The sequence below is a fragment of the Alosa sapidissima genome, chromosome 10 (assembly GCF_018492685.1).
Source record: "Alosa sapidissima isolate fAloSap1 chromosome 10, fAloSap1.pri, whole genome shotgun sequence".
Lineage (NCBI taxonomy): Eukaryota > Metazoa > Chordata > Actinopteri > Clupeiformes > Clupeidae > Alosa > Alosa sapidissima.
In genome coordinates, this window is record NC_055966.1 from 29,256,925 (window position 1) to 29,265,225 (window position 8,301).

Below are 8,301 nucleotides of genomic sequence, written 5' to 3' on the forward strand. Positions count from 1 at the left end.
GTGGAGGGGTGAGATGTGTGGTTTTAGTCGCCGCTCTAGTGGAGGCCTTTATCTCAGAGAGGTGGAGGGGTGAGATGTGTGGAGGGGTGAGATGTGTGGTTTTAGTCGCCGCTCTAGTGGAGGCCTTTATCTCAGAGGGGTGGAGGGGTGAGATGTCGCCGGTTTTAGTCGCCGCTAACATGCACATCCCTCGCCCTCTCACTGCAATGTCCTGCCCGAGGTGTCACGCTGCGCCGTGAGATTCTGTCCCCTCTGGCGTCCTCCAGCAAGTCAGAACATCACCGAGAGGGGGATAAGGCAAGACGCAGGGACACAGATCACTGTGTACCAGACCATGCATTCTTTATATGTCTGAGTGTGTGTGTGTGTGTGTGTGTGTGTGTGTGTGTGTGTGTGTGCCCAATATAGGATTTCAGCTGCTCGACAGTCTGGGGTCTTTGTAATTATGTTTTTCGTTCCATGATGCACCCAATGTGAAAGGGTCTGGATTGTAGGCAGGCCATTTTAGCACCTTGACTCTTCTACTATTGAGCCATACTGTTATAATATGCGCAATATGCGCAGAATGCAGATTGGCACGATTTTCCTGAAATATTCCAGGTTATCTGGATGACAGCATTGCTCAAAACCTGTATATTCAGCATTAATTGTTCCTTTCCAGATGTGCAAGAGGCCCATACTACAGGCAGTAGTAATACACCCCCATACCAGCATGCTGGCTTTTGAACTGTGCGCTAATAACAAGTTGGGTAGCCCCTCTCCTCTTGAGCCCGGAGGATGCGGAGTCAAATTTCGATTGGTCTAACCTTTTTTCCACTTTGGCTCAGTACATCTTAAATTAGATTGGGCACAGATAAGACAGCGGCATTTCTGGCAGTTGGTTTATTCCAGCACTTGTAGAAGGAACATCACACTGTGTTCATAGACAGTGGTTATAGGAAATGTTCCTGAGCCCGTACAATGATTCTCTTTACAGAACCAGGTCTAGTTTTTAATGCAGTGCCACCTGAGACTCAAAAGACCACAGCCATCCAATATTACTTTTCAACCCTGTCCCCTCTTTACAAGAATGTCTCTGGATTTTCTGATACTCCACACATCCCCAAATGTTTGTTGGATTATTTGCCCACACAGGTTTATACAGAGTGACCTCTGCATTTTTACTTCTGAGGGACTTTCAGTCTGTCTCTCTGATGCTCTTTTTATATCCAATCAAGGTGTCTGTTGTTGGTGTCTATTAACCTAATTAGTTGTTTCTTTAGCATCACACAATTTTTCTAGCCTTTTGTTGTCCCCGCAATATCACAATATGTTTTAATTTACATTTAACAAGTCCCATCAGAGCAGGGGCATCCCTCTCTGTCTTCAAAAAACTTTTGAAGACACAACTCTTCCAAGGATACGTCCTCTCCTAGCACTTCTCACACAACCTCACACACCTGATACACACCTACCATGCTCTTCCCTCCTCTACCTCCTTCCTCTCCTCTTCCCTCTCTTCCCTCCTCCTCTTCTACTACCACACTTTAACTAGTACTTATTATGTAGGCACTCCTATCCTCTAGTACTAGTATTGACAGATACAGGGGTAATTCTTAGCTCCCAGTAATCTCCTCTGCACTGTACCGTAAATGTTAAAATGTAAAAATGCTTAAATGTTATTCTGATGCTGCAACTGTAGCTCTATAGCATTAAATGCATAAATGTTAATAGCGTAAATGTTATTCTAATGCTGCAACTGTAGCTCTATAGCTTAAATGCGTACCTGCCCCCATCCCTTTCTAATACAGATTATGCCACAATTAGGTGCTACACCGGCAGATTAAACTTCACCATGAATATGACTTCAATGTCATTCATCAAGCCACAGGATAAACTCTCTCTCTCCCTCCCCACCTTTCTCGCTCCCCCTCGTCATCTCCCTCTCTTCCCTTCTTTGGCTGTGTACACGTGTGTGTGTGTGTGACGATGATCAGAATACCTAGAAACACTCTGTCAGAGGCCTTACATCACAGAGGCCCACTCACGTCACTGTGGATACGGTATTTTCAGTTGAGGCTGAGAGACTCCCTAAATGTGTCTGAGGCCCAACAGCAGTCTATCAGATCAGTGTTTTAGCTCTTGCCTGACACATCAAACTGGATCAACATGTTTTAAACAAGTAATTGTTAATGAACACTATTTTACAGAAAAAAAACAAGCAAAAAAAATAAAGTAGAAGTCATAAGAGTTTATTTTATAAGCATCTACTGTGTGCCGGTGTAATCTGATGTTGGAGCTGGAGTGTTTGCTTGGTGTTGTGGAAGGAGTGTTTTAATCAGACAGCGTCTGCTTGCACACCACCACTCAAAGCAGCGACACAATGGCACTGCCTCCAAATGAGGAGGTCGATGCGGCCATCGACCAGCACAACACCACAACAAGGGCACAAAATGTATCCATTCGTCAATAATATCACATGGATTCAACAGCACTCTCTTTACATTGCCAGGCTTATCTAGCGCTTGCTCTCCCTCTCCAGCTCATTTATAATCTGTCCCACTTGCTCTTCCTCCTCTTCACCTTCACCTCTTCTTCTTCACTCTTACTCAGTCTCTGTAGTAAATATTATATCATATTCATTAGAAATATCACTGTTTATTATCGATTATACCAAACACGACTCATCTCCGCTCTTATATGCAAAATAACCAACTCCATTTTACAATCTGTCCATTAAAATATTCTATATCAAATGCATAATCAGTCTTGCAACACTTGACTTGAACTCACAACAGTAACAAAGACACAGTCACGGCATCTATACAACAGGCACTGGCTGCACATCAACATAGCATCACAAGCACCATCACACACCGTGTCACGATGACAGTCAGTGTCCAGTGGCATGGCACTTCACACTCCTGTTATTGGCACATAATGCCACAGCTGATAACTGATGCCAAATGCTAACAAGCTGTCAAAGCACCAACCACTTTGAAAAGTTTACTGACAATTTCCACCTGACTAGATGCTGATTGTGCATGGCTATGTGTGTTATGCTTTATAGACAGGTCAAGTGAAGCGTTGACTAGCGCAAGCTAATTGCAGGAAACAAATTCACATTATAGAGTTACACTTGACTGCAAAAGTCTGATACTGACTGCAGATCTGACCATCTATTCAACATCTGTCCTGGCATCAGCTGACCTCTAAGGTGTGTTTCTCACTGTACAGACATCTATGAGCTTCTCAACAGCTGGATTAAACAGTGTATGAGTCACCTTCCAAACAGGTAAAGAATGAGTGTGTGTGTGTGTGTGTGTGTGTGTGTGTGTGCGTGTGAGAGAGTGAAAGAGAGAGAGAGAGAGAGAGAGAGAGAGAGAGAGAGAGGACAAATACAACCAATCTCTCTCTGGCAAGCTGCCTCTGCTCCACTTAATTGGACGTTGTCCCTCCCTGCCTAACATGTATACACACACACGCACACACACACATGCCTATCTCTCACGCACACCACTGCCCAGGAAGAGTGGTGACGTCATTTTGCTTATAATCGCACAGAAGAAAGCAAAGAGCTGCAGGTCTGATCCCTCCCATGGACACATTCACACACACACACACACACGCATACGCGCACGCACACGTACACACACACACACACGCACGCACACGTACACATTCACACACACACACACACACACACACAGACACGCACACACGCACACGCGCACACGCACACGCACACGCACACGCACACACACACGCACACACACACATTTTCTTGGGAAATCAATCAATCATTCATCAGTACAATGACCATAGTTATCACTAGGCTAGAGAAGGCGGGAGTCTAAATTGTATGACAGTGAAATAACACACAGGCCACGGGTGAAAATTTGACAAGGTTTTATGATCCACCCATGATGGGACATGTTTGAAGAGCCATGACCTCTTGACAGACGTCACATGACAGCGATTGACCCAACTCATGACATCTGGTTTCATTGTAGAGTAACTGAAGTGTACAGTACTCTCCTCAGTAATAAATAAATGTAATAAATAAATGACAGTAATAAATGTCACCTTGTCATGAGTGCTGAATCGAGTATAGTGTTTATCATAGAATCCCAATATATTACGGCGCTAGTAAACATTTCAGTCTCATCTATTAATACTCAGACAAGGAGAATGTGATAAAATGTCATGTTGTAGTTTGGCATTGTGACAGTGTGTGTGTGTGTGTGTGTGTGTGTGTGTGTGTGTGTGTGTGTGTGTGTGTGTGTGCAACAGACATTCACCACTCTAATCACTCACACCTTGTGTGTTTTATCAGCAGCGTGTCAGCAGCTACCACATAGAGGCCAGGCAAAAGCACTGACATTTTCCATGTCTCTCTCTCTCTCTCACACACACACACACACACACACACACACACACTTTAACTTCAACCCTGCTAAATCTCCTTAGACACACACACATCCCATCACCACTTCCACCCCAAATTGCCTTATACCACCATGAACACCTTGCCTTACACCTACGCCTCCCCACACACCCCATCTCACACACAAATACCCCATCTCCATCCACCCCTCTCACATAAATACCCCACAGTTCCACAGTTTAATCTACCCCCACATCCAGCCCCATCCAGTTTACCCCCAAACTGGTTCTGTGCTTCTCATAATGCAGATGACATCTCGAAGGCCACACACCTTCAGCTTTCATGGTGGTAAACCCCACTCACCATGACAACTATGACATTTCTATCCAAGTCACCTTGACAACTGACATTTCTATCCCAGTAATGTGCGCATGAGGTCAGCGGTCATCTCTATTGGGTGGAATGTGTGGAGAGGTGAATGGGTTGCTATACGGACAAGTGTGAGCCTGTCATGAGGAAAGCGTATTGTAGTGTAGTGTGGTGTAGTATAGTGAAGTGTAGTGTAGTGTAGTGTGGTGTAGTATAGTGTAGTAGTGTAGTGTAGTGTAGTGTAGTGTAGTGTAGTAATGTAGTGTAGTAGTGTATTGTAGTGTATTGTAGTAGTGTAGTGTAGTGTAGTGTAGTGTAGTGTGGTGTGGTGTGGTGTGGTGTGGTGTGGTGTAGTGTAGTGTACTGTACTGTACTGTACTGTACTGTACTGTACTGTAGAGTGTAGTGTAGTGTAGTAGTGTATTGTAGTGTAGTAGTGTATTGTAGTGTAGTGTAGTAGGTATGTCGGTCATTCTAGCAAACCAGCATGACCATCTTACACCAACAATGTCAAGCTTGACAGGCTGGTCACCAGCATGACCATCTTGCACCAGCTGTATCCCACACGACAGGCTGGTCACACCAGCATGACCAGCTTCCTCAGATAGTCACACCAGCATATACAGCTGGTGGCCCAACTAGCTACCCCAGCAAAGACCAGCAAGAGCTGGAAGAAAACCTGTCTCATTCTGTGCCTGTAACAGAAACATCCAGAAACACAGGGATACTAGCCTAAAAATCTAGACGCACCCTAGCGGCAGCAAATTACATTTGCTGCCAGGGCTAGTCTAGCAACTCTCCGTTGGCTTGTGAGCTCGAAAAATTAAACTTCTATCAGGCCAATCAAATCATGTATAGAGTCGTTAGGCGGCTTAACATAATGATTGATGGCAGAGTTGCAACGGTTTGGCTTGAATTCCCTGCTACTTGAAAACAAATAAGATAATGTTGCTGTTGGCGAACAGTGTGACACACGAGTCAAGCTTTTATTAAGTTGGCAAAAGTTTGAACTAGCCAACTAGCTCCACTGGTGGGAAATGCATGGGACTCATAGCACTGTCCTATTGCGTGCAGAGAGAATTTGAAAGACAACCGATTATCCCGCCTCTTGGACTGAGCACTGCGAACGGTGAGTGCCCAGACCCTACATTTTAATGTGGGTCTGGCTCTTCAGGCTACAGGGATACCTCAATCCGAGATACTTAAGTAGTTCAAGTTCAAGTTCAAGTTCACCATAGCCTTCCCCTCCTCCCTTTCTCTCCCTCTCTCTCTCTATTTGTAAAGGATTAAAACTGTGGATCATAATAACCCAAATCTGCTGAATCAACGAACTGTCCTCTGTTTTAGACTAGGGCTGTCAATCGATTAAAAAAATTAATCTAATTAATTACATACTCTGTGATTAATTAATCTAAATTAATCGCATATATGATTTTTGCTGTGAAAGTATTTTAAACATTTAAATTCAAATGAATCATTGAATAATCAGCATTAGTGACATTAAAGTTCAAAAACTCTTTTATTATTATTTTAATAATGGCCATAATAATCTATGATATGACCTAATATGCTGAGGAAATAAATTCAAAAGTGCTTCGGGAAGAAGTTTTTTTTTATCTCATACATTGCAGAGGACTTTATTTTAATCAACACTTTATTTTTATCAACACCATCAGGCCGTTTTTGAAAAGTAAATGTTTCAATCAATGATATAGGCAGCACATTTTCTTATTTCATTTTACAGTCTAATGGTTACTGACTACAACGGCTCAGGGTCAAAGGTCATACAGAATCGATTAATCTGTGTTATTTTTTTTAATCAGTTATTTTTTCTCAAATTAATTAATCAAAATTAATCAGTTATTTTGACAGCCCTATTTTAGACACAATGAACTTAAAACTATAAAATGTCTCCTAAAAGTTTGAAATATGACCCTCTCTGGATATACCACCAGAGTTCTCTCTTGGTGATTATAAAGGGCTGTGGTTTATGAAACCATTGCAACCATGACATAGGCTACAGTACACCAAAGTTTATCAGCACTCGATGTGTCAGACGAAGCCAATAAGAATTTTGCATAGGTCTATAAAATGTGTATGAAACTACCATGTACTGTAACATGTGATATTGTTCGTAAGACTGATGATGGTGTATGAAGTTCTTTATACATTTGAAGGCCATTATTAATACACTATTATACATTTGAAGGCCAAAGGGCATTCGTCCAGGTGTGATTCTGGCCGACCCTGCACCCTCTGCCACAAATACAGTTAGACATGAGGAGCTTATAAAAAGGTAATCCAGAATTCTGAGACTAGATTATGTGCTCATTTTCACAGGGTTATCTTTGACACACACACACACACACACACACACACTCACACACACACACAAGTTGTCATGAGAGATAAAGAGGCTGGCATCATTCTGTGAGAATCGTATCCACAAATAACTGCAGCAATAACTTGCTTGTTATGATAAGTGTGTTTTTTGTAAATGAATCAATAAATAAAACTGGAAACTGAATTTACACACATTCAAAACATTTGCATACAGTAAATCAGGATAATGAAAAGCACACTGCAGTTAAATACAGTATTTCGCTAAGCGGACACTGACCGATAAAGTGCGATAAAACACACGTCCGAAGTAATTTCAAAGTCATGACCCTTTCGCACTGATTACATGTGAAATACTGTGATAGCGTGCATGGTCTGCGAGCTTGGTTGTCAGATAAAACAAAACCCACTTGAGTTTAGCTTGGGCTGGGCATTCTACTTTCGAAGATGCCACTGCGTTTATCAAAACGTGGCCGTGGTTATCAGCTCTCTAGCACCGGGCTATACAGTACACTTGAACATCACCTTGACCTAACAACATGTCACCCTGCTTCGGCACAATGTTTCACACAGCCTAAGCCATTATAAATAGAACGACGATATGTCTACCATCAATAGCCTGCATAAACAACTGTGAAACACACAAACAACTCTTGGTCAAATCATTAATATCCATAGGTCTACATGAAACTGCATCCATACAATATCAATCTGCTTTGGTGAGTTTCAGTAAAGTTTCTTTCCTAAAGACTCCCATTACTCATGAATATAAAAAGAACCTTACACTCGACTAAGTGACACTTTCCAACACCCTGTTTACCAATTAGGTGTAGCAGACAAATGGGCTACTTTTCCAATCGCACTACTTGGTAACTTAAGTATTACAGACACTCAATTTAATTGCATCTACATAGCATAGGTTAGCCTACTCAGCATCACCAAGTAGGCCTGCATTTATTTCCACACATTGCTAATTGAAATAAAAGCTCACCAGCTATTGTAGGTCCAATATGAGACGGCAAAATTTGTGTGATTCCAAAATTATATTTCAATGGTCTTTGCCGTTTTTCTGCAGAATAAACTTTTGGTGGCAAGCTCGTCCATCAAACGCACTGTTCTCGTGAGGTCGTCGAACTGCACATTAACCTCGCGGACATCTGATTCTGGTGGCACGTTCCGCGAGCGCCCTGCCTCCATCCCAACCTCCTGTGGTATATCTGTCCTGC

At 42.5% G+C, this 8,301-nt stretch overlaps 1 protein-coding gene across 1 annotated transcript in view; it reads right to left on the reverse strand.

The window, feature by feature from the left end:
• Nucleotides 1-8,301, reverse strand: part of kcnj14 (potassium inwardly rectifying channel subfamily J member 14) — a 23,361-nt gene extending 15,060 nt beyond the window's left edge. Inside the window, exon 1 of the mRNA XM_042108509.1 lies at nucleotides 8,067-8,301. The gene's annotated coding sequence lies outside the window, so the exon portion shown is untranslated. The remainder of the gene's footprint in view (nucleotides 1-8,066) is intronic.